At 44.0% G+C, this 27168-nt stretch overlaps 1 protein-coding gene across 8 annotated transcripts in view; it reads left to right on the top strand.

The window, feature by feature from the left end:
• SPECC1 (sperm antigen with calponin homology and coiled-coil domains 1) overlaps nucleotides 1-27168 on the top strand; it is a 301132-nt gene that overhangs the window by 59127 nt on the left and 214837 nt on the right. Inside the window, exon 1 of one of the 8 annotated variants that reach the window (XM_055385937.2) lies at nucleotides 7071-7170. The exons of the other annotated variants lie outside the window; for them this stretch is intronic. The gene's annotated coding sequence lies outside the window, so the exon portion shown is untranslated. Of the gene's footprint in view, nucleotides 1-7070; nucleotides 7171-27168 lie in introns of those variants that run through there. 8 annotated transcript variants of the gene reach the window in all.

The raw sequence follows: 27168 nt of genomic DNA, 5'->3' as shown, positions 1-27168 counted from the left end.
ATTATAGTTGGTCATCTTAGTCTGTTTTTACAGAATCCAGGAGGAGAGTTCCTGCAAAGGATGTCTTGGGCAGGGTTTAATTATTTCTACGAATAAGAAAGCTTTCCTCAGGTGGAATTGTATTTACTTTCTGCAATATAAGCCATGAATTTACAAATAGAGTCTGATACTGTCAGGATACATAATTGTTGTTATGCTTAAGTAGATTTTTTTTTTCTTGAGATAGAGTTTTGCCCAGGCTGGAATGCAGTGGCACAGTCACTGCTCACTGTACCTTCAACCTCCTGGGCTCAAGCAGTTCTCCCATCTCAGCCTCCCAAATAGCTGGGTCTATAGGTGCCATAACACCACACCTGGCTAATCAAATTTTTTTTTTTGGGTAGAGATAAGGGCTTTTATGTTGCCCAGGCGGGTCTTGAACTCTTGGATGCAAGTAATCTTCCCGCCTTGGCCTCCCAAAGTGCTGAGATTCTAGGTGTGAGCCACTATGCCTAGCCTTAAATAGATTTTTAAAAAATTACAAAACTGTTACATGTTCATAGTAGACAGTGTAGAAAAATGTAAAAAGCAATAAAGAAAATTAAAATTTCCTATCATTCCACCACCTAGATAACCATTCTTTCTTTTTTCTTTTTTTTTTTTTTTTTGGAGATGGAATCTCGCTTTGTCACCCAGGCTGGAGTACAATGATGTCATCTCACTGAAACCTCCGCCTCCCAGGTTCAAGTGATCCTCCTGCCTCAGCCTCCCAAGTAGCTGGGACTACAGGTGCACACCACCACACCCAGCTGATTTTTGTATTTAGTAGAGACAGGATTTCACCATGTTAGCCAGACTGGTCTTGAACTCCTGACCTAAGGTGATCCATGCGCCTCGGCCTCCCAAAGAGCTGGGATTTCAGGCGTGAACCACCACGCCCAACCTAACCATTCTTAATATATAGATTTTTTTTCAGTCTTTTTATATGCCTAAATGTAAATATGAGCTCCTACTGCATACACTTTACAATTTGTATTTTCCACCAAAATATATTGTCGTCATTGTTCCATATCACTGGATATTTTGTAGTATCACTTTCTCTATTGAGATGCCATAAATTCACATATATTTACATTTATGTAAATGTTTACATATTTATAATATTTTTGTCATATTTATAGTATATATCATATTTCTATAGAGATAACATGTATTCACTTATATTCACTGCCATAAAATTCATACTTTTAAAAGTGAACAATATGGTGATTTGTTTGTATCTTCACAAAGTTATACAATAGTTAGCACTGTCAAATTCTAGAACATTACCCCCCCGACCCGAAAACCCAGGGCAGTTACCACCCTTCCATCGCTCCTTGCCTCATCCTGTGGCAGCCACTCAAGTACTTTCTGTTTGTGTGAATTCCCCTCTTCTGGACATTGCGTAGAAGTGGAATTATACAATAGATGGTCTTCTGTGTGTGGCTTCTCTTTTTTTTTTGAGACAGGTTCTTGCTCTGTCACCCAGGCTGGAGTGCAGTGCTGCAATCTCAGCTCACTGCAACCTCTGCCATCCTCCCACCTCAGCCTCCCAAGTAGCTGGGACCACAGATGTATACCACCACACCTGGTTTGTATTTTTGGTAGAGTCAGGATTTCGCCATGTTGGCCCAGGCTGGTTTCAAACTTCTGGGCTCAAGTGATCTGCCTGCTTCAGCCTCCCAAAGTGCTGGGATTATAGGCATGAGCTACCGTGCCCAGCCTGTGTGGCTTCTTTTGTTCAACGTAAGGTTTTCAGGGTTCATCCATGTATCGGTACATTATTCCTTTTTACTGATGGATAATATTTCACTGTGTGGATGTACACTTTATATTTATCCATTCAACAGCTGATGGCCACTGGGTTTTTTCTACTTTATGGCTACTGTGATTAGTGCTATTGTGAACATTTGTCTGCAAGTTCTTGTTTGAACTTCTGTTTTCAATTCTTTTGGATATATACCAAGGACTGGAGTTACTGGGTCATAATGGTAACTGGGTGTAACTTTTTGAGGGACTCCCCAAACAGTTTTTCACAGTGGCTGTACTTTTTCACATTTACATAAGCAATGTATGAGGGTTCCAGTGTCACCACATCCTCACCAGCACTTGTTAATGTCTGTTCTTTTGGCTAGAGCCATCCCAGTCGATGTGGAGTGGCATCTCCCAGTGGCTTTGGTTTGCATAATGCCTAATGATTGATTTTTCTAATGTGGAGCTTCTTTTCACGTGCTTGTTGGCCACTTGTATTGTATAGTCTATTTGGAGAAATACCTGTTCAGATCCTTTACCCACTTTTCAGTTGGGTTATTTGTCTTTTTATTGAGTTTTCAGAGATCTTTACACATTCTAGATACTAGACGCTTATCATATATAGGATTTGCAAATGATTTCTCCCATTCTGTGGGTTATCTTTTCATTTTCTTTTTTTTAACTTATTTTAGGTTCAGGGGTACATGTGAAGGTTTATCACATAGGTAAACTCATGTCACAGGGGTTTGTTATACAGATTATTTCATCACCCAGGAAGTAAGCCCAGTACCCAGTAGTTACCTTTTCTGCTCCCTCCTCCAAGCCTCCACTCTCAAGTGTCTGTTGTTTCCTTCTTTGTGTTTATGAGTTCTCATCATTTAGCTCTCGCTAATAAGTGAGAACATGCAGTATTCGGTTTTCTGTTCCTGCATTAGCTGGAGGCTGAGGATAATGGCCTCCAGCTCCATCCATGTCCCTATAAAGGACGTGATCTTGTTCTTTTTTATGGCTGCATGTCCTTTCTTTTTCTTGATAGTATCTTTTGAAGCAAAAGGTTTTTAATTTTTATGAAGTCCACTTTATCTAGTTTGTCTTTGCTTACTTCTGCTTTTGATGTCATCTCTAAGAAAATACTGTCTAATATAGTCATGAAGTTTTACAGCTATGTTTTCTTCCAAGAATTATAAAGTTTTAGCTCTTGTACTTTGAGGTGATTTTTGTGTATAGTATGAGGTAGGAGTCTAACTTTGTTCTTTTATATGTGGATATCCAGTTATTCCAGCATAATTTGTTGAAAAGACTGTCTCCCATTGAATTGTCCTAGCATCCTTGTTGAAAATCAACTGCCCATAAATTTATGGGTTCATTTCTGGACTGTCAATTCTATTCCATTGGTCTATATGACTGTCTTACATGGACATGGGATGTCTGTTTATTTACTTCTTTAGTTTTTTCAATGACATTTTGTAGTTTTCAGTGTGTAGATTTTCCACTTATTCATACACATTGATAAATATTTTATAATTAACATTTATAAATATTTTATAGTTAAACATAAATATTTTATTCTTTTTGATGCTATTATAAATGTAATTGGTTTCTGAGTATATTTGGATTATTCACTGCAAGTATATAGCAATACAGTTGATTTTTGTAAGATCTTGTATTCTGCAGCCTTCCTGAACTCCTTTATTAGCCCTAAGAGGTTTTTTTGTTTTAAATTCCTTATGATTTTATACATATAAGAGCATGTCATCTGTGATTAGAGATAGTTTTACTTTCTTACCAATCTGGATGCATTTTCTTTCTTTTTCTTGCCTAATTGTCCAGACTAAAACCTCTGGTATAATGTTGACAAGAAGTGGTGAGAGCAGAGAGACACCCTTGTCTAGTTTCTGATCCTAGGAGAAAGCTATCAGATTTTCACGTTAAGTACAATGTTAGTTGTGAGTGTTTTGAACTTGCCCTTTATCAAGTTGAGGAAGTTCCCTTTTATGTCTAGTTGTTCAGTGTTTATATTATGAAAATCTGTTGGATTTTGTCTACTGCTTTTTCTGCATCTATTGAGATGATCATGTGGTTTTGTCCTGTATTCTATTACTAGGGCAAATTATACTGATTGATTTTGACCAACTTTGAATTTCTGGGAGAAATTCCCTTTGGTCATGCATGGTATGTAATCCTTTATATATGTTTTTAGGTTTGGTTTGCTAGTATTTTGTTGAGGATTTTTCTATATCTTATCTATATATTTTATCTATATGACATCTATTATCACTTTTAATGGCTGCATAAGGCTTAATTATGTGGATATACCATAATCTAACCAATTAGACTTTAAATTATTTCTTTTCTTGCCATTGTTGTTGTTATAATCAAGGATAAGCTCATCACTCTTGCTCAGATAGCTTTGTATTCATTCATGATTATTTTTGTAGGATACATTCCTACAAATGGAATAACGGAACCAAAGGTTATGCACAGATGTTTGTCTCATGTTGTCATTGACATTTTCAAGTTGTTTATAGTGGGGTTTTTTTTTCAGAGGTTTTTAATTTTCAAGTAAGTCACATCTGTTTTTTCTTTATGTATTCTGCCTTTGCCTATAGGCTCAGAGAGGCCTCTCCTACCTTATTCAGGATAATCTCCTATATTTTCTTTCTTTTTTCTCTTTTAATTTTTCAAGACAAAATTTCACTACGTTGCCCAGGTTGAAGTGTGGTCTTTCTTCTTTTTCAGTTTTTTGAGACAGGGTCTCACTGTGTTGCCCAGGCTGGAGTTCGGTGGCTATTTGCAAGCACAATCATAGTGCGCTACAGCCTTGATCTCCCGGGCTCAAGCAATCCTCCCTCCTCAGACTCCCAAGTAGCTGAGACTACAAGCTCACACCAACTACTGTGCTCAGCTAAAACAATCCATTCTTTATCCTAGATTAGTCATGCCATCTTTGTCATAATCTAAATTCTTATTTCTGGGCTTTGCCATGATCCAGTGCTCGTCTTTCTATTCCTGAACCATGCCATTGTAATTTTTTATTTTTCTGATCTATTTTACTATCTGGTAGTACAAGTGGTTTGTGTTTGTGTGTGTTTGTGTGTGTGTGTATAATTTTCTCCTTTAGAGAAGAATCAAGTTATTTGATAGCTTCTATAGAGAATAATCAATTATTCTACCAGATGAATTTTAGGACAATTTTATAAATAATTTTCTTCATATTTCTAATCTGATTCGAATTTTTATTGGAATTACAACACATTTATAAAATTGTTTGCAGAGAATGAATATCCGTTGGGAGAGCATGGTTTGCTTTTCATCCAGTCTTCTTTTTTGTCATTCAGTAAAGCATGAATTTGGGGGGCGACTGTAACTTTCTTACCAGGTTTATTTATAGATGCTATTGTAAGTAGGATTTTTTTTAACGTGATAACTTATTTAGGTATATTATTTTATTATACAGTTTAATACATACTTATTTTAGAAAATTTAGAAGCTACAATGTGAATTTAAAAAGTAAATGACGCTCAGTCTGAGAGATAAGCACTGTTAACATTTTGTGTGTATCTTTCTATTAATAGATTTACAGTCTAATGAGGGAAGTAAGACATGATCACATGAAAGGCTTAATAATCTGAGACACTATTGAGTGGCTAGCTTGTACTTTTTTTCTGCCTAGCCTTTTTTCTCCTTTTGGAAACTGCTTTTCCCATAGCTAGTGGAGCTGCCAATCATCCAGGTCCCTCTCCACGGCCAATGGGTTGGACAGTGTATCACCTCAGGCTCTTTTCTGGGAGACACTTTCTAATCTGGAATCTCAAATGCTAAAGACCTCTAGTCCTGCAGTGCTGCTGGGCAAGGCCTTCCTATCCTCAGAGCACCCGTGTTTGAATGATACCAGCTTAGGAGAGTGAAGCCACGAGGTGATTCAAAACCATTCCTGATGACATCATTGGACCTCATGGTCTAGCTGGCTTAAAGCCAGCCTGAATTCATCCTAGACTTTCCTAAATCAGTAAAGCCAACAAACTCACCATTTTGCTTAAGCAAAATTGAGTTAGGTGTCTGTCATTTGCAGAGTCCCAACCACTACCACCTCCTGTGTCTGTGCCATGGTGCCACATGGGGAGTCACCCAGATGAGTTAGGACCCTGTATGCCCCTTGCCCCCCAGGAGGGTGGGTGTTCCTCAGTAAGAGCAGGTTCAGTGCATTGTGCCTGTTGTCTCCTTCAAGGCAAAGCTGGATGGCCATGAGAGGCAGCAGCCTTGGCCAGGTGGGGCATGGGGCTGCCATGCCAGGCCAGGCCGGTTCTGAAGTCCTTACTGCACTCTGTCCATTAGAATGACAGAGTCTGAGTATGGAGGTTAGAATTATAGTGAACATGGGGGATTCTATGTCACAGAGGCTCTGCAAACCCATGCCACCTGCTATATAAGAGCTCTCTGCCATGCAAGAGCAGACTGGCTGCCTTCCACACCTATTATCCAGTAAAATAGCAATTAAAATGCAGCTTGTGGCAATGACTAAGCTTAGCCCAGGCCCGCTGATAGAGTTCTTGGTGCCTGTGGATATAACACATGTTGCTTGTTTACCTTCACAACATTTCTTCGGTGTTTTTTTCTGGGCAGTGTATTTGGTCCCTGTTGCAGTAGATCCCATTGTCACTGGGGCTTACTCTAGGCCATCCGTAGTAGCAGGGAACGTGGACCCCAGGCTTTGTGAGGATGCCCATATCATTTTGGAGCTCCCTGAATTCAAAATTAAGTATGAAAAGATTTATTTAGAATGAAAAAAAATTGCAACAAATTATTGGAGCCTAGGAGTTTCCGATGCCTACCTTTGAGATCCCTTTAGTTGGCTCACCAGAAGCCCCTGCTGTGATATGCTTCCTGGTTGTAGCCCGACTTCCCCTTCCCACCTAGAACTCACAGTGCTCACAGGGTCATGGCAAGGTGGTGGGGCGTGGCTGAAGCTTCAGGGTAAATCCATTTGTGAAGAGCAGACTGAGTTTTTGTTTTTGTTTTTAAATCTGTTTGATATCTCAGGGAGCAGTCAGCAGCTAGCCAGCCTACATCTTGAAACCCTTACATTTTGCAGAGGTACAAATTAAGCATTGAGGACCAAGTAGATGGAAATATGATTTTGTACTTTGTGCATGTATGCATGTAAGAAAGAGAAGAGAGAGAGAGATTGTGAGAGGCAGGAGAGAGAGGGGGAGAGGCCATCAGAACTTGGGGAGAGCAGAGCCCGCCTGCTTCCTGAGTGAAGCATTGCTCAAGCGCTCTCTGCCCGGCCCCCTCCGAGTGTGGTTTTCCTCCCAGGCCAGCACCAAACCCAGAATAGAGTGGCTGACTTGCTGATTGAGGTCGGCAGCTCCCGAGAAACAGGAGAAGCAGAGTTTTGCAGTAAGTACATCGTTGGTTATTATTTAAGACAGAGATGGAAAATCTTAGGATAGCTGGGGGAAGAGGTGCTTCTGCTTTAGGTACAATGTCTTACAGACCCAGTGGATCTTGGTGTGACTAAGGCAGTGTGAATACATTCTCCCGTGGTGCATGGACTGGATAAGTTAATGCCACATGCATGATTTTGGGGGGCTGAAAAAGGATTTGAAACCCATCTTTTGACGTGTTGAAAGAAAATGATCTTTTCTTACTTGTTTCATCTTGCAAGGAAAGGATGATTAATGCCAACTTCAAGTTAATATATGAAGTTCTTTAGAACAGAAGCCCTGTGGGTACTAATTAGTAGCAGTGTGGAGATTATTTTCCCATCCAGGGTGAATAGGGCTGCTTTTGTGCATTCTTTTTGCCAAGTGTGGGATGTCTAAGGTCCTGTGGAGAGAACCGCCCACTCGACTAGTGCTTAGCCCCTGGAACGTTCTCGAGTCATCTCCCCTTGGAGGAGATCAGCACTGTAGTGTGCCCTGTCATCTGGCAGAGGGTCTGATAATGTCACAATGCTGAACATCTGGGCAATACATACCTTGTGTTAGGGTCTGAAATGAGATGTTTGTGAAGCCCAGATGGCAGAGTTTCAAGCAATAATATGATAAAGTTGGTGGCTTTTCTGGGAAGTTATTTATTATATGGTTACTTGAGATTGTTTTTCCCCCACACCCCGTCACAGGGCTGAAGATACCTTAAAATCTCTCTTACCCACTCTATTTTCCAGAAATTAAGTTTTTGCTTTTTATTTCCTTGTCCCACTGACTCTAATTTCCTATAGGAATAAAATGTTTAGCTCAGCGGTGCAGAAGGTCCACACTAAGTTTTCTTGGGAAATGTGGCTTCCACCCCTTCTCGATAGAATGCTAAGGTGCTGCTCTAGCTGCAGAACGCACTGGTGTGGCTGCTTCTGCTCCTTTATAGCTCAGCTCCATGGACTCTGTGTCTCTGTGGTTCTGTTTTAAAGTAGCCGTGTTTCACTTCCTTTAACCTTTCCTTTACCAAGTGAGTTAACATGGAAGCCTGTCTAAACAGGAGCCCCCAAGGCAGGAGAGGGGGTGCAAAATAAGCAATACTAAACTTTCCTTTGAAAACCTGGAAGTTGAAATAAACCACCACCTGTGAAGTATCATTCCTCATTCCAATTTTATTTTTCCAATATGTTATTTTTTTTTTAGACGGAGCCTTGCTGTTGTCACCCAGGCTGGAGTGCAGTGTCTTGATCTCGGCTTACTGCAACCTCTGCCTCCCAGGTTCAAGTGATTCTCCTGTCATAGCCTCCCGAGTAGCTGAGACTACAGGCGCATGCCATCACACCCAGCTAATTTTTGTATTTTCAAAGTAAAGACAACGTTTCAGCATGTTGTCCAGGCTGGCCTCAAACTCCTGACCTTAGGCGATCCACCTGCCTTGGCCTCCCAAAGTGCTGGGATTATAGGCGTGAGCTCCCCCCCACCTGGCCCCAATACATTAACATTTTTTTTAAATGATCAAAGTAATTTTGAGCTCTCACTGTACAACATCATCTCATTTGATTCTCCCAGCAGCCCCATGAGGTAGCTACCTTTTTGGTCTTTACTTAATAGCTGAGGATGTGGAGGCCTAGAGAGGTCAGAGAGATGGGTGGACAGGTAGGTGAGTGGTGCAGCCAGGATGGGAACTCAAGTCTGTCTCCATCCAGAGCTCATGCTCTGATACGGCATTTCAGTAAATTCAGAAATTGGAGAAAATAGTGACTTAATCCCACACTTTAAAGCAACTGTTAAAATTTCTGGATTTTTTGCTGGGTGCAGTGGCTTGCACCTGAAATCCCAGCTACTCAGGAGGAGAAGAAGGTGGATTGCTTGAGACCAGGAGTTCGAGAACAGCCTGGGAAACATAGCAAGGCCACTGTCTCCAAAATTTTGTAAAAAAACTTAGCCACGTCTGGGCGTGGTAGGTCATGCCTCTAATCCCAGCATTTTGGGAGGCTGAAACAGGTGGATCGCTTGAGCTCAGGAGTTCAAGACCAGCCTGGGCAACATAGTGATACCTCATCTTTACAAAAAAATCAAAACACAAGCTAAGTGTGGTGATGTGCACCTGTAGCACCAGCTACTCAGGAGGCTGATGTAAGAAGATCGCTTGAAATCAGGAGGTTGAGGCTACAGTGAGCTGTGATCATGCCACTACATTTCACCTTGGGCAACATAGCAAGACCCTGTCTCAAAAAAATAAAAATTAAAATAAGTAAATAAATAGCCAGGTGTGGTGTTGCATGCCTGTAGTCCCAGCTACTCCAGAGGATCACTCGTGCCTAGGAATTCAAGGTTACAGTGAGCTATGATCTCACTACTGCATTTCATTCTGAGTGACAGAGTATGACCCTGTTATAAAAAAATTATATATTTCTTTCCACTTGTATAACTAGATATTATAGCATAAGGCTTTAAAAATGTTATATAGTTTCACAATTATTACTATATTATTCTTTTGAGACAGAGTCTTGCTCTGTCGCCTAGGCTGGAGTGCAGTAGCATGATCTCAGCTCACTGTGACTTCTGCCTCCCAGCCTCAAACTATCCTCCCACCTCAGCCTCCCAGGTAGCTGGGATTACAGGCGTGTGCCAACATGCCCAGCTAATTTTTGTATTTTTGGTAGAGATGGAGTTTCACTATGGTTCCCAGGCTGGTCTTGAACTCCTGAGCTGAAGTGATCTGCCTGCCTTGGCCTCCTAAAGTGCTGGGATTACAGGGATGAGCCACTGCACCCAGCCTGGTTTGACAATTGTTTAATGGCATAAAACATTTTATTAAGTGATTGGTCCATAAGTTATTTAACTATTCCCTGTTTTTTAAAATTAGGTTGCTTTTCTTTTTTTGTGTTTTGCTATTATAAGTAATAGATTAGTAACTGTCTTTGTCCATGGAACTTTCCTTATGTTTTTGGGTTGTATCTGTAGGGTAGATTTTCAGATGTGGGATTGCTGGGTAAAAGGGCATGACCATTTTAATGGTGCTTGGTGTGTGTTGCTAAATTACTTCATATCAACACAGTGTGGGGGAGTACTCGTTTAATTTCATCCATTCCACCAGCCAACAGTATCATGGGGAAAAAAGAGTAAGAAAAACAGAACCAGCCGACAGTATCACAGGGAAAAAAGAGTAAGAAAAACAGAACCTCTTTATGGTATTTTGCATTTCTTTTAATACAGCTAGGCTGAACATTTTTTTACATGCTTGTTTACAAGTTGTACTTTCTCTTTTGATCATTTTATGGGATCATAATGCTGGCTTTTTGGGGCCAATTTGTATGGGTAAGATTTATTTGCCATATTTTTGTCAGTTATTTTCCCCAGTCTATTGTTTACCTCTTTAAAATTTTTAAAAAACATGCAGTCATTTAACATTTTTATGTAGTCAAATCAGTTTCATTTTTTTTGTAAGTCTTCTATGTTAGAGATCTAAGTTCTCTGCTTTTAAGGCATTTATGTTCTAGTATTTTCTTTCATGGATGATGTGAAAGTAAATTTAAACTGGCTTTAAAAAATGCTAACCAGTTTTTCCAGTATCATTTATGAGCAACTCTTATGTTTTCTAATATTTTATGATTTTCTCTTTTTATACCTCCAGCTTTTCTATTATATGATTTTTCTGGATTATTTGATTATTTATAGGAGCAATCTGTTTCTACGCCATTATCGCACTGTGATAGCTTTTGTGGCTTTTTTTTTTTTTTTTTTGTTTTTTTGTTTTTGAGATGGAGTTTTGCTCTGTGGCCCAGGCTGAAGTGCAGTGGTACAATCTCGTCTCACCACAACCTCTGCCTCACAGGTTCAAGCGATTCTCCTGCCTCAGCCTCTCGAGTAGTTGGGATTATAGGCACCTGCCACCACGCCTGGCTGTTTTGTATTTTTAGTAGAGGTGGGGTTTTGCAATGTTGGCCAGGCTGGTCTCGGACTCCTGACCTCAGGTGATGCACCTGTTTTGGCCTCCCAAAGTGCTGGGGTTACAAGCGTGAGCCACCGCACCTAGCCTGTTACTTTTATGATATGTAGAGAGAATGAGTTGTGTGGAGTAATACTGAGTCAACATAAGATTCTGGTTAAGCCCATGGGCACTGGAGGCAGATTGCTCAGCCTTAACTTCTCTGTCCCTCAGTCTTATTATCTGTAAAATGGGGATAAAATTAATAATAGTTTCTATTCCATAGGGTTGTTGGAGTGAGGAAACAAAAGCTAAATTAAAATACACACACACTGAAAAAGTATTTGATGTAGGTAGATGTGTAGAGAAAGTATTTGAAGCATATATAGATGACTATATACATGAGTATGGATTATATTACATATATACATAAAAAGACATGTATTTTTATAGAGTCAAACATGTCATTCTTTCCCTCTATGGCTTAAGACAACCTTTCATGTAATCTTGGGAGACAGGAAAGGTTGTCTTAGCCACAGAGGGAAAGAATGACATGTTTGAGTTGCATATGCTAAAAACTTGGTACATTGAAAGACAAGCATGTGGCCGAGAGAAATACATGCAGCACACATGCCACAAAGAGTACTACTCATAATAAATGATCCCAGCAATCAACTAGAAAAAACAGACACCAATGAAAAATGGGCAAAGGTTATAAAAAAGCAATTCCTAGAAAAAGGAATATAGAAGGCCAATAAACATGCAATGTTCAACCTCAATAATAGTCATAGAAATGCAAATTCAAATACTCATGACATGTCATTTCCCATGCAACATATTGGCAAAAATGGAAAATATGAATAATGTTCCAGTGTAGAGAGAACATAGGAAGATGGGAACTGGCAGTCATAACCAATGGGAACAAAAATTAGTAAAGCTTTTTTGTATGGCAAATTTATAAAATCTATCAAAAGGTAAAATATGCATACCTTTGATTTGTCTTAGAAAAACACTACATGTTTTTAAGTAAGCATAAACAATACAAACATATTTATGTTAAAAATTGTATGTTAAAAATATAAGCTATATATTTTTATTTGTATGTACATAAAAATTCATTTAATAAAAAGCACTGGATGTGTGATATCAAACTGTTGTTTCCTGTGTCACCTCTGGAGAGAGAAGTAGACTAAGGGCCAGGTTGCTTTTTCCTCTTGCTAGATATACTCCTGTGTTTGAATATTTCATGAGTCTGAATTTGTGCATTTGTATAAAGTAAATAAACAGACATTTTTCCAGGCCCACAGGCAAGAAGATTCTTGGGAGCAGGATGCTAGCTGTAGAAGCTCAAGGTTGGGAAAGTGAGTGACAGATTTTGGGAAGAACAAGCATTTGGTGGCAGTATTTACAGATGCTTAAAGGTCTTAACTTCTGTTTTAGAAAAGGCAGCAACCCAAGAGGCATGGAGGAAAAGTTGCTTTATTGATGGGCGCCGACCTCTTCCATCTCCTGTGCCTGTTTTCAGGCTTTGTGCAGTTGCGTCCCCACACACGGCTCGTAGACGCCCCCGAGGCACTGTGCTCCTCACTTTCTTTTCCAACATGTGTTCCTTATCTCTGGTTTATTGATTTATTATTTATGTATTTATTTTTAGAGACAGGGTCTCTTCTGTCACCCAGGCTGGAGTGCAGTGATGAGATTATAGCTCACTGCAGCCTCAACCTCCTGTGCTCAAGAGATCTTCCCACTTCAGCCTCCTGAGTAGCTGGGACTACAGGTGTGCACCACCATGCCTGGCTAATTTATTTATTTGTAGGTATAGAGGCTTACTACAGGCTGTTCTTGAACTTGTGGGTTCAAGTGATCCTCCCACCTTGGCCTCTCAAAGTGCTGGGATTACAAGCGTGAACCACTGTGCCTGGCCTCTCTAGTTTAAAAGATTGTCATCTGAGGTTCAAAATAAGCCCTTCATCCATTATCCACCCAGCAGACATCCAGCACCCATCTGAGCTGGCAGTGTGCTAGGCCCTAGGGAGACAAGGGTGAGCAAAAGAGAACGTGCCAGCCTCCGGGGACCTACGCATGGGTTGGGGAGGAGGGACAGTAAACACTGACGAATTATATCACTGTGATGGTGGCTGCGAAGCTGCCATTGGGGGCTGTGGTGGAGAGTCACAGAGGGAGGGATCCTTTCCCTGGGTGGGCAGGAGGCGCAAGGAAACTAGGGGCCTCTGAGGAGAGCCTGCATCGCTGCAGTCTCTCCCATTCCATCCCTTTCTCCGCACCCCTACCGCCATGTCTTCATTCCTTTCACTGGGACCACTGTTTCCCAGATTTTAGTTCTTTAATGCCTCTTTTCACAGTTGTTGCCATTGTCAACTACCATTACTTACTACAGTTCCTAAAACTGACTTAACATTATTAATGTATCTTGAAAGGACTTAACCGCAAGTGAGAAACAATGAAAATGAAATGATGCTAAATTTAAAAGTTAGGATGATAAGTAATGAAGGCAGAACTCTTGAATGTGGTCTAGAAGGCACGCAGGGGGTTACTCTGATCACAAAGGGATGCTATTTATATGGGAGAAAGGGAATGTATTAGGATTAGATATTTAGCTGGCAGGGGGACTCTCTTGTCAGTGAACTCAGGGAGGACACTGTAGGAAAGAGATGACAGAAAGAGGGAGAGACTGCAGAGCATTTATTTATTTTGTTTAATTACAAGCGTGAGATAAGCCAGCAACACTTTACAACCCGGGGGATCAGAGGGTCCCTCTGAGACAGACTGCGGGAGCCACATCTGGTTGCTACAGTAACGGGCCTCCTCATAATGAGAAGAGCCACAAGTGCCCAAAATAAATGGCTTGGGGCAGAGGAGCAACAAGTGGCCTACCTTGCTGCCTCTTGGGGAAGGCAGTCTCGGGGAGGTTTCGCAGTGGGTAAAGAATGAGACTCTCGGGGGGAGGGTCTCGGGTTGTCTTGAGTCTAGGAGCTTGAGGGCCTCTCCGGGTCTTACTGATGAGGTCGAACATAGGGAAAGGAAGTCCTCCTGGCTTCACCTGTGCTGCCTGCGAGCCCTTACTGCATGGGAGGAGCCCCAGGACAAGAAGGCGGTACAGCAGCTTTTGTGAACTGGCTTGGGATGCTGAGAGATTTGGGCATCCCTTGGCCATCCTGAGGACGGCCAGGCCCACATGATGGGATCAGTGCAGGTGGGGGTGGTCACTGGGGCCCTCCTGTGGTCCTTCTTGCCGGCGTCACCCCTGTAGCTGCAAGAACTTGAAACCCCTGCCCCAGACTTGCATTCTCCTTCCTGCCCCAGTATGCCTCCTCCTTGCTTTGCTGTTCCCTGTGCCTGTGAGTTTCTCTCCCTCTTGTCATCTAGTTCATGCTTATTATCCTGGAAGGGTCACCAAAGGGTCTTTTCCTTCCTGCTGGGTCATGTGCCCCTTGAATAAGCTCTTCTGTCACTGTGTGACTTTTTAGTAGCATTTTCCCAATTGATACCTGGTATTTTCAAGGCCATTTGATAGTTCCCTACACTGGATGGTGAGCCCCAGGTGGGGAGGGGTGGTGTTTGGTTTTGTCCATCCTGTGTCCTGGTGCCTACTGCAGTGCCTAGATACAGGAGGTGCTTCCAGAATGATTCTTGAGCAAACAAATGAATGAGACAGTCCCCAGCTGTTTGTGTAAACGAGTGAATTCCCACGACTCGTTTTGGGCCTGGTTTTTTTTCCCAGTGCAGCAGAGCATAGGGAATGAAGGGGAGAGGAGGGCCTGGGGAGCGGGGATGTGGGGTGTGCGTGTGAACCATGGTAGGAAGCCTGGGTTTTATTCCAAGGGACACAGGGACCAACTGGAGGGCTTTGAGCAGAGGAGTGATGGGATCTGACCTACATTGCTAAAGGATCATTGTGGTTAGTGTGGAAAGATTAGCCAGGTGGAGGGAGAGGGCTGAGGAGAGGATGGAGGTGAATTAGAGGGGTGGTGGCATCTGGAAGATTGGGGTGGACTGGGATCTGTCCAGAATGTAGAGCCCACGGGTGCAGCATTCTGGGCGTCGGGATCCCGTGATGTGTTTGTTGCTCTGATCCGTGCTGTAACTTTTCACAGGTGAGCTATGCTGTGGCCCTGAGTTTCCCACATTACAACACACACACAACTTTTCAATCAACAAACCTTTGCTGCCCCCAAAGCCACCCCAGGAGCCCCTGGGGCCCATGTGTGCCAGTTTAGGCCACGGTGGCCCCACCTGCAGCTGGCTGGCCGTTCAGACTCCTGCTGCTGCTCCCGCTGCCTCCTTCCATCACAGATGATACTGAGTTGTTACCAGTCAAGACAGGGAAAAGGCACCCTCAAAGCCTCAACTCTTCAACCTGCCATTCTGGGCCTCCGCCATCCACCGCCACTCTGTTTTCCAGCGCCATTTTGCACAACTTCCACCGTGCTCGCACGCGGTGGCCAAACAGCACTGCTCCTTGCCTGCTTTTGGGGGTGCTCCTCTTCTCACCTGGAATGCCCTCTCCTCCAGTTTTCACATGTCAACCTCCTACCCGTCCTTCAGAGTTGTATTAGTCTGCTTGGTCACTCACAACAAAGTAACACAGACTGTAGGTCTTAAACAAAAGACATTAATTTTCTCACAGTACTGGAAGCAGACATTGGAGTCAAAATCAAGGTGTTATTTTGGGAGGTTGAGGCAGGAGAATTGCTTCATCCCAGGAGTCTGAGACCAGCCTGGGCAACACAGTGAGACCCCATTTCTCAAAACAGAAAAAAATTAGCCAGGCGTGGTGGTGTGCACCTTGTCCCAGCTACTCAAGAGGCTGAGGTGGGAGGGTTGCTTGAGTGTTGAGTTTGAGGCTTCAGTGACGTATGATCATGCCACTGCTCTCCAGCCTTGGCAACAGAGCAAGACCCTGTCTCAAACTATATATATATATATATATATTCACCTTGTATCTTCACATGGTTATCCCTCTGTGTGTGCCTGTGTCCTAATCTTTTCTTATATGGACATCAGTCATACTGGATTAGGGCTCAACCATATGACCTCATTGCACCTTAATTACCACTTTAAAGACCCTCTCTCCAAATACAGTTACATTCTGAGACATTAGGGGTTAGGGCTTCAACATAGGAAGGGAGTGGCGGGGAGGGACACAGTTCAGCCCATGACTAGAGTCTCAGTCAGATGCCACTTTCCCCTCCAGCACCCACTGTGCTCACACACCATAGCCTGTTAGTGGGCTTCTTTCTAGCACTGGTTGCTGTGTCCTTTGGTGTTCGTTCGTTCGTTCGTTCATTCGTTCATTCATTCATTCATTCATTCATTCATTCATCTATCTAAAAATAGTACTAAGAGACATCTAGTCCAGACTCCTGGACTGTATTATTCTTTCTGAGTCCTGACCACACCAACTATATGTGACACAGGTCACCTGGGACATTCAATTTTTTGTTAATTCATCAAACAAAATTTCTGAACACTTCTCATATGTAAGGCATTGATCCAGATGCTAGGCAGCAGGCACAGCAGAAGGGGTCTGAATGCCAGCCAGCTGCTGGTGGGGCCACTGATTTGCCTTTGCTTTTGAATGCAAAGGCGAATCAGAGTTGGCGCTTCCAGTTAGTTGGAGAGACATAACTGGCATATACAGTCATACAAGAGAGGACATAGACAAAATGCTTGGAATTTAGAGCAACACCAAATCACATTTGTCTTTCTGTAGGTGTGGGGAGATGGCAGATAAGACTACAAGGGTGAACTGACATTTGATCTGGGACTTAAAGATGGGTAAGATTTGTGTAGATAGTAGGTAGCCTTTTGAGTTTAGGCTTTTTTCACTTAGCATAGTGCATTTGAAATACATCCTTTTTCTGTGTGTGCTATTCATTCACTTTTATTGCTGAGTTCATTCTTTCTATTGCTGAGTACTAGTCTAATGTGAGGATGCATCAGTTTATGTATCCACTCACTGTTGAGGGAGAGTTAGGTTGCTTGACTTTTGCTGTTACGAATCAAGCTGCCATGAACATTAGCGTTACAGATGTTTGTGTGAATACAAATTTTATTTCTCTTGGATAAATACTGAAGAGTGGGATTAATGGATTGTATATGTTTAGTTTTTAAGAAACTTCAGCACTGCAAAGTGGCTGTACCATTTTGCATTTCCGCCAGCAATGTATTAGAGTTCCAGTTGCTCCATATCCTTGTCAGCACTTGATACTGTTTTGTTTTGTTTTTAAATTTTTAGCCATTCTAGTAGGTGTGTAGTGATAGCTCTTATGGTTTCAATTTGCATTTTCTTAATGACTAATGATGTCAAGCATTTTTTCATGTGCTTATTTGCCATCCAAATATCTTGTGTGGTGAAGTTTTTATTTAAATGTTTGGTCATTTTTTATTGCCTTGTGCAGTTTATTATTATTATTTGTTATTAATATGGACATCATTTGTTATTTTTAACAAAAATAACAAAGAGGCTGGGCACTGTGACTCATGCCTGTAATCCCAGCATTTTGGGAGGCGAGGCGGGCAGATCACCTGAGGTCAGGAGTTTGAGACCAACCTGACCAACATGGTGAAACCCTGTCTCTACTAAAAATATAAAAATTAGTCGGGCACAGTGGCGGGCACTTGTAATTCCAGCTACTCGGGAGGCTGAGGCAGGAGAATTGCTTGAACCTGGGAGGCAGAGGTTGCAGTGAGCCGAGACTGTGCCGTTGCCATTGCACTCCAGCCTGGGCAACAAGGGGAAGACTCCGTCTCAATAAATAAAAAATAAAAGTAACAAATAATAACAAAAATGGTTATTATTCGAGAATTCAAGATTCAAGTCCTTTATCAGTTTTGTGTTTTGCAGATATTTCCCTTCCAGTTGATGGCTTGTCTTTTCATTTTGTTGACAATGTCTTTTGAAGACCATAAGTTTTAAATTTTGACAATATCCCATTAATCAGGTGGGTTTTTTTGTTTTTTTATCTTAGTTATTTTATTGCTCATATTTTTGGTGTTGCAACTAAGAAATCTTTGCCTTACTCGAGGTCACAACAGTTTTCTCCTGTTTTCTTCTAGAGGTTTTCTAGTTTCAGGTTTCACCTTTAGGTCAATGAGCTATCTTTAATGTGGACCAGACACTGGGCCCACAGGTGTGGAACCACAGAGGAATGAGACAGAGCCCTTCACTCAGGGACCATCTGGGCAAGGGAGGTGGGGGTGGGAGTCACACAGGGAAACAGTCTTTGTCTGGTGTAAGGCCTGCTGACAAGCCTGGGTCCAGGGTGCTGTGGACACAACTGTGGTGTGGAAGCAGGTCTGTGCCCAGACAAGGGGTTGTGAACTGAGGTTTACCAGACAGTAGAGGGTAAGTGAAAAGCAGGAGTTCAGGCTGGGAAGCCAGTTCTGGGCTTAGAGTGGCCTTGGGCAGGCCTGGAGGCTGGATGATAGAACTCAGCATCCCTGCAGCTGCTGGTCATTTGCTGTGCCTGGGGTCAAAGTGCAAGACAGCTGGCAGGAGTGGGCAGAAGGGAGCAGGGGCCTGAGCACTTGGTGTGCCTTATCCTCAAACAAAGAGGAGGTGGAGGTGGCTTTGTGGAATGGCTCAGGCTGTGCTCTTTGAGGGTCGGGGGTAACTGTCCCTCTTTATTTTGAAAGTCAGATGTGTCTGTGTCATAAAGGGCACATCCATAGGGGGCAGCGGAAGTGCTGTTACATAACCATTTCTGTCCCTCACGCTGGAAACAGATCGCACAGCAGTTGCTGTACTTGCTGTTCCTTGTAGACTTACTCCTGTGCAAGGAACGTGTAATGACAAGGTAATCCGAGGAGCAGCCTGCAAAATTATCCGTCGTATTTGTGGTTCCTGTGTATATTTAAAACACAATGCTAGAAGCGATTGATGCTGACGAAGGATAGGGCATATTCCAGGCACTGAATAAATTAACCCTGCAAAGCACAGCAGTTGCTTTCGTTAGCCAGCTGGCACTGCAGGAATATTGCTAAAGCCTGTGGGTTAGAAAAGAAAATCTCAGGAATGCGAGAACAAAAAAGAAATCAGCCACATTCCGTGATTTAACTTAATCTGGCAACAATAAGGAAATCCAGAACTCACGGTGCTCTGAACAATGGCGGACTCCCGCTGCATGTGCGAGTGGATGGACGTTCCCTGTTCAGTGGAGGGGATATCCACCACGACTCTGGGTACCCACGGCGGGATGCAGATGTGAGTTAGGGCCATGCAGCGATGATCCAGGTTTTGTTCCTGCATCCTCTGCAACTAGAGAAGCTCCAGCAAAGTTCTGTGTTCCCCTCTTTTCTTCCTGATGTCCCCAAGGAGTGAAGCAAATTAATAGGCCTAGCTAATGTGCCATCTGTCTCTCCCTTCTCTACCTGGCCAGGCACTTTCTGGGATGGCTGCTGCCATCATGTCCATGACACTGAAGGCCTCTGCTGCCTGCAGTCCCACTGCGGCCTCCGTCACCCTGGGCACCACTGCTGCCATGTTGCCCTGTGGCTGTGAGGTGCCATAGTGCCAAGTCTTCAGCACGCCCCAGAAGCCATGATGAGTATGGTGGAGGCCTCATAATTTCCTGGGGAAGTAGCTCTTTCCATGTTGCCTTGATGGCCCTGTTCCCACCTCCTGTCTCTCCCCCTAGGCCAAGTGTTATCCCAGGAAACCCTTCACTTCCGCAGACAGACAGACAGACAGACTGCCAGGGACCCTCCTCAGCCAGCCTCTTCACATGCCGAGGCCACAGCACTCATTGTGGTTGGGTCCAGTTGAGACCCTGCTGCTCATGACTGAAGGCTTCTGTGCATTGAATTAAGCCACTAGGGGACTTATGAGATCACCCTCTGGCTTCTCTTGTTGGGTCTCATACAGCCAGTATGTGTCACCAGGGGCATGTGGCATGTATAGCCTGCCTCTCCTGAGTTTGCAGAGCTGGGCTGGCTCCTCCTTGATTTTATCTTCCTCTGGTCAGAAGACCAGAGTGGCTGAAGTATAGTGAGCAGAGGGAGGGGCAGTGGACGTGGTGAGGGGCCAGACCTCTCCATCCATGGGTGGGGGCTCTCGTTATGGAGGGTCCCTTTTTTGCATCTGTGCTCAGCAGTGCTGGGGAAGAGGGTTTGTCCCCTTCCTCCCAGGTCCTCATCATTCAAATGCACGGAAGCATGTTGGTAGAGCACACAGAGGTTTTGCTGGGTGGGTGGGGCAGCATGCCCTGCAGTTCTTGCATTGTTTCTAGAGGAAATAGAACAGAATGCAACAGAACTGGCCTGCCTGTTGCCTGGGAAGCTGTTCCCCTGACATCACAGGGCTGTGCCCATATCCCCGCTTGGCTTACGGGCCCCTAAGTTAGGAACAAAGAAGCAGAAAAGGTTGGATAAAAGATAAGGTACTCAGACTTGATACTTTAAATTATCAAGTTCCTAAGTCTATGGTTACCATCAGTTCATACTTTACAAAGCATTTACTAACATAAATTCATTTATTATGTTTCTGTGAAGATGCCTGGTTAAATCTGAAACCATAGAAATGTAAAATGTTGTTTACTATTTCTGTGAAACTAGGGTGTAAACCAAAAGTTTTAAAAGCCATCCCTCAGGAATAAATTTAGGAATTATTTCTCAAGCATGACTGTGAGTTAACAATATTAAATTTTATAACACTGATCCTTACACATCAGCATGAATGTTTTCAAGGTAGTAGTGCTGGAAGGCTCTATATTCATATCCATGGGGCTCTCATCCTGAAAGCAGTCTGGGGACTTTATTATTTTTTTTCAACCATTTAGAGATATTTATAAGTATTATGGGAGAAGGATTGTCATTGCCTTCCAGTTCTCTTTTGTGCTTGCCCGTTAATTCAGCACCTATTTAGTGAGTGGCTCCTGCCTGCTGGGACCTGTGTACCTTTGTAGAAGCTCCCTGGCTGGTGGGGCAGGGCCAGGGAGGCACCCATATGCATGTTTTCAGTGAAAGCCAGAATCTAAGTATTCATTAACTAATATTTGTTGAGCACCTATTATGTGCCAGGAACACAATGGTGAACAAGGGAGGTGAAGGCCGTGCTATCACGGACCTTCCCTAGTAGCACAGGAAGGCAGATAACCCATGACAGATAATCAATGGCAGATAATCGATGGCAGTGAGTCTTCATTTGGTGATAAAGGCTCTGAAGAAATAAACCAGGGGCTGTTTGGTGGGGTGGGAGAGCTACTCTAGAGAGTATAAGAAAGACGCCTCCTAGAGGAAGCACCTTGGAGCAGAGACTGACCTAGGAGAAAGGAGCCCACTGTGTGAGGAGCTGGGGAACATTCTGGACAGAGGGAACAGCAGGGGCAGAGCTCTTCCTTGGGAACTAGCTGCACATGCTCAGGGCGCTGGGAGCGGCCCACATGAAGCACAGTGAGCAGGGGAGAGTGATCAGAGCTAGGCGAGGAGGTGGGCAGGGCCAGGAAGCCTAGGAGCTTGGGGCTGGGACAAAGACCTTGGGCTTTCACTCCCAATGCAGTGAGAAGCCACTGGGGGGTTCTGTGTAGGGAGTGATGTGATCTGTTTTTTGTGTACGTGTCTTAATTTTGAAACTTTAATTTTAGTGAAAAAAAGTCACATAACATGAAATTTACCATCTTAACCATTTTTAAGTGGACAGTTCATGATTTGTGTTTTGAAAAGACTCCTGTGGCTGCTGAATGGGCATTAAGTGGTAGGCAAGAAGGGGCAGGAGCAGAAGCCAAGAGCCAGTGAGGGGAGGCTGCAGCACCCGGGTGAGAGGCAGGGCTGGCCCAAGGGGTGGGCAGTGGTCATAGACCTAGGAGTTCCAGAAGAGAGACGATTTTCTGGAGGTTTAGAGCTGGGAGTATCAGAAAGGTTTTTGCAAGAAAGTCTTGATTGGCATAAGCCTAAAAGGAGGGGATAAAACATTCATACAGGGAGGCCCTCAGATTGGTGAATACCCCAAGATGAGAACCGCAAGTTTCATTGGAAGTGCAGAGAAGAGTCCTGTTTGGCTACGCTGCAGGGTAAGGGGTCAGCGTGGCTCAGCCGAGCTCAGGCAAGCCGTCATTTAATTTGGTGGATGCTATTGTCTGAATGTTGATGTACCCCCCAAAATTTATCTGTTGGAACCTAAAACCCCATGTGATAGGATTAAGAGGTGGGGCCTTTGGGAAGTAGGCCATGAGGGCTTCACCCTCATGAATGGGATTGTGCTTGTGCAAAACAGGCTTGAGGAGCTCCCTTGCCTCTTCTGCCATGTGAGGCGCAGCAAGAAGGCACCATCTGTGCGGCAGAGTGAGCCCTCACCAGACACTGAATCTGCTGGTGCCTTGCCTTGGACTTCCCACCCTCCAAAACTGTAAGCAATGAGTTTGCCTTGTTTATAAATTACCCAGTCTACAGTTTTTTGTTGTAGGCACCCAAATGGACTCAGACGGTGTGTAAGGGGAGCAGTAGGCCAGGGTTAGGCACACAGCCTGAAGTGGCATTGCTGAGGGTCCCGTTGGGGGAGTTAGCAAACTCCTCGACATTCCCTTGTTGCTGAACTATAAAATGGGGATGACAGCAGCTACCTCACAGGGTAGTCAGAAACATGAAAGAAGACGAAGGAAAATGATGAACATGGTGCCGGTCTCTTAGTTGGTGTTGCTAAATGTTAGCTTAAAAATACAGTAAAATGGGCTGAGTGCAGTGGCTCATGCCAGTAATCCCAGCATTTTGGGAGGCTTGACGCGGGAGGATCACTTGAGCCCACGAGTTTGAGACCAGCCTAGGCAACAAGGTGAGATTTTGCCTCTATAAAAAAAAAAAAAAATGAGCCAGGCGTGGTGACACGTCTGTTGTCCCAGCTACTTGGGAGGCTGAGGCAGGAGGATCCCTTAAGCCCAGGGGGTCGAGGCTGTAGTGAATTGTGATCATGCCACAGCACTCCAGCTTGGGCAATGGAGTAAGACCCCATCTCTAAAAAAATAAATGAGTAAATAAGATAAAATGCAGGATTTTAGCAGAAAATGACTGACCCCAGCTGAATTTTCAGAAATCTGTCTTGAATATGTGGAACGGATGAGCCCAGGAGGGCCTTAATGCCAATCTGTGCTGGAGAAAAAGGCAGGGCTCCTACAGGAAATGTTGCAGGCATCTGATCTGCTGGCCTGGACAGCCGTGAATTTGAGAAATGGGCGCCCTAGAGAGGAGTCCAGGATGACTGAGGTTTTGAGTCTGGAAGAGCAAGAGAAAGGCTGTGCCGATGACAGAAATAGGGAAGTCAGGGCTGAAGCTGGTTATTCAGGGTTTGTTCTGTGCCCCAGGCTGAGGCTGGCCGTACACAGGCAGATGCCAGGAGGCTGCCCCTGGGAAGGGCTTACCAACAAGGAGAGGCATACGTATGAGACCCTCTCAGACTAGGAGGAGATTTTCTGGAGTGGAGAGACTTCAGCACACTTTGGAAGGTGGTGTTGAAGTTAGCCGGACCACGGGAGCTGGGCAGGTGTCCTGGGCCTCCTGTTTGCCACACCACATCTCTGTCTTCTTCCTCCAGCTCTGCACCAGCGCAGGCGACCGTAGACGCTGTACCTGTGTCCCATGGCTTCCCTGAGCCTGTGGGCAGCACTGGCTGTCAGGTTGGAGGGAGGAAGAGGATGCGTATGAGGTGTTTCCTAGCTCTGGGGTGCTGCACTTTCCATTTTGCTTCTCCCTTTCATTACAAGCCCTGCCCACACCTTTGTAAACACTTCCTTTCTCAGCTCACCTCAGTTCCCCAGCTGGCGTCCCAGGCAGAGGCAGTTGCATGTGCAAAGGCCCGGAGCCAGGACTTGATAAATATGGCTCAAGATGCTGCAGCCTAGATAGATATGAAAGTCTCTGGTTCCCTCCTATACTGTAGTTTTTATTCTGTTTACTTTGCATTAGACCATTTTACACTATTCCAAAAAAAAAGGGGGGGTTCTTATTTTATTTCCATCTCCTTTTCCTACTGCCTTGGCTCATTCACTTTAATCCTTTGATGGAAGCCATGTTATAGGTAAGGGAATAACTACTTATTAGTGGTCATTTAGCTCTTTGGGATGCTGGTTGCTTGAGGCAGCTTTGGAGACAGAAGGACGTCACAGACCAGTGATTGTGAGCTCTTGGTCTCAATATAGCTGCCAGATTATAGCCTCTCTCTTGGGTCTGCATTTCATATTTGGGACTTGCCTCGGCCTCTGTTTCTTATTCCAGATTACACCCTATTCCTTATGGGTCTCCACCTTCTGGCAGGAGTCCATAGTTTCTTACTCCACTATCAAAGTTTGTTTTCAGGTTTGAGGTGGTGTGGTTGGCGATGTACAAATGTTCTTTTCCATTTAGTTTTTGTTTTTATCACTTCTTTTTTTCCAGTGACTTCTGCTGATAGGATCAATGAATTTTAGTTTGGAATTTTTCTTCTGATGCTGTATGGAAATCTGTTCTTTTCCTTATTTACTGGGAAGGAATCTGAGGCTGTTGGGATGATTTTTCATCTCAAGACTGTGGGAAATAATCAGCTTTGAAGCATTTCCTGTGGCCATTTGCTGAAGTCTGGGATTCCGTCAGCTGTGCCCCAACCAGATTTTCAGTGTTAATGTTTCCATGTTAGGTGGTGAGGCTAACCAGATATGTCATGTGCCGGCTGATCTAGGAGCCAGTGTCCCAGGGCTCTCATTCTTCCTCTGGAAGTCTCTCCACCGTGGCACTGCTGACATTGTAGGCCAGATGCTTCCTTGTTGTAGGGCTCCCCTTTGGGTTACCGATGTCTAGCAGCATCTCTGGGCTCTGTCCAGTAGCACCCCAAGTTGTGACACCATAAATGCCTCTGCACATTGCCATGTGCCCATTGGGCTTAGAACTACTGCTGCAGAAGAGGTCAGGAGCAAATTCGACCCATGTTCCAAAAAGCTCCAGCTCAGTATTTTCAACGTGTGGTTCACTTACATTCTATTTCCTGCTGAGTCCCCTGGCAATTGAGCTATGTGCACATTCTTATTTTGTTGGTTCTCAGACTTGAATGGTTTGGCTTCTTCCGCTTCCCAGTGCTTATTGTGCTTGTAGCCGAGCCCTGAATGCCCTCTCCCACTCCCGGAGACTCGTCATTATTTTCTGATTGTCCAGAATGGTTTCCCAGTCGCCTTTCTATTTCTTGCCTTAAAAGGATAATGAAGCTGAGGCCCGAGATAACCTCTCCAACGCAGGCTCCGAAGGCAGCAATTTAGTGGCGGAACAGCGTGTTTTCAGGGAGCAGGAGACATGTGTGGACTCTGACTTTAACTGTTGCCCAGCGCCTAATTGTATTCCTTAAATAGGGGTTCCCTCTCTCCTCCTTTTCTCCCTCCCTCCTTTCTCTTCTACTTTACACTGTGAAATTTAAGAGTTGCAGTTCAAGTCCTACACTATTCTGTAGAGGAGAGAAACTTGGTAAGAAAATAAAAGGTTTGACAAATGTAAAGAAAACACCCCTGGAACGACATCCCCCACCCCACCATGGGTGTGGGGTCCTAGATTTAACTGTAATTCCTTGATCGATGTGATCCTTTGTGGTGTTCATGAGGATTTTAGGAAATCATGAGATTAATAATAGAAACCTTCTTTTCACTGTCTTGTACTTGGCTGGAGCCTGTTTATTTTGTATGACTAATTCATATCCATAAGAAAACGATTACTCAGCTAGCATTCCCACCTGTGTTTATCTTTCAGCAGCCAGGATTTGTTAAGCCCTGGGCAATTTTAATTGCTGTGAAGTGTCTTCCCTGCAGGTGTGTTTCCCTCGCTTCTTTCTCTCTTTCACATTTCCAAGTGAAAATAGTCTTCTCTGTGTAGAAGAGTGTGTTCCTTGGATCTGATATGTCTGTCTGCCTCCTGCCCTGAACACACATTTAATTGACCCATCACTGTGTGCTGCTGAGTCAGAAGGCAGAGCAGCGCTCCGTTGAACACCATCAACAGTTTTTGTCGAGAGGGCGGCTCATAGTTGTCAACAGCCTTCTGTGTGCCTGGCACCTGATGGACTTGTTCTCCTTTCATCTTTACAGTTTTATGAAGTTGGCACTGATAACTCCATCTTATTGGGTGAAGATGTAGAGAATCATGTTCAGAAAGCATGGCTGAGTTCACAATGTCAACAGTGGAGCTGAATTTGGACCAGGTGCATTTGATCTATAGCCTTGGTGCTCTCCAGGGAGCAAAGATTATTCAGAGAGGCCATCCGTCCCTGGTGTTTAGGTGTGTAGGTTTTGGAACCAATTTAAACTGGATCTGAATCTTGGCTCCAAGATAAACTCTGAGATTTGGGCAAGTTGCTTAACCTCCCTTGGGGAAATGAAGTTTCCCCACCTGTGAAATGGATATGTCTTAGTCTGTTCAGGCTGCTACAAGAGAAATACCATAAACTGGGTGACTTATAAGCAACAGAAATTTATTGCTCACAGTTCTGGAGGCTGCATAGTCTAAGATCAAGGTGCCACTAGATTTGGTGTCTGGCAAGGGCCTGCTGTCTGGTTCATAGATGGAGTCCTCTTGCAGTGCCCTCACTTGGTGGAAGGGGCAAACAAGCTCCCTCAGGCACTAATTACATTGATGAGGGCTCTGCCTCCCAGATGCCCTACCTCCTAATACCACAATGGGGGTTAGGTTCCAACACGTACATTCTGGGAGAACATTCAGATCATAGCAGGAGGTGACCCTTACCTCGTAGGGTTACTGAGCTATTTACATAGAGCATTTAGCAGTGCTTTGCCAGGCTCAGAATGAAATAGGATAGCTGCTCTCAGCTCATGACAGCATTTATGTAAATGAACTGGCTTCAGAGAGCCAGGCTGAGGGGCTGGGATGACGGGAGGGATGTAGAAGTGGTGGGAAGTGGATTGGGAGGAAACCTGAAGAAACTTGGAGTGGGCCTAGGGGTGCACCTGCTCCCCTTCCAGTAGGAGTCCTTCCTGCAAGTGGACGGAGGGCACCATATTGTGGGTTTTTTGTTGGTTTTTTTTGGAGATGGAGTCTCCCTCTGTCACCCAGGCTGGAGTGCAGTAGCTC

Source organism: Gorilla gorilla, chromosome 4 (genome assembly GCF_029281585.2).
Source record: "Gorilla gorilla gorilla isolate KB3781 chromosome 4, NHGRI_mGorGor1-v2.1_pri, whole genome shotgun sequence".
NCBI classification, from domain to species: Eukaryota; Metazoa; Chordata; class Mammalia; order Primates; family Hominidae; genus Gorilla; species Gorilla gorilla.
The sequence above is the reverse complement of the archived record's forward strand: the minus strand, read 5'-3'. Positions and strand labels throughout refer to the sequence as shown.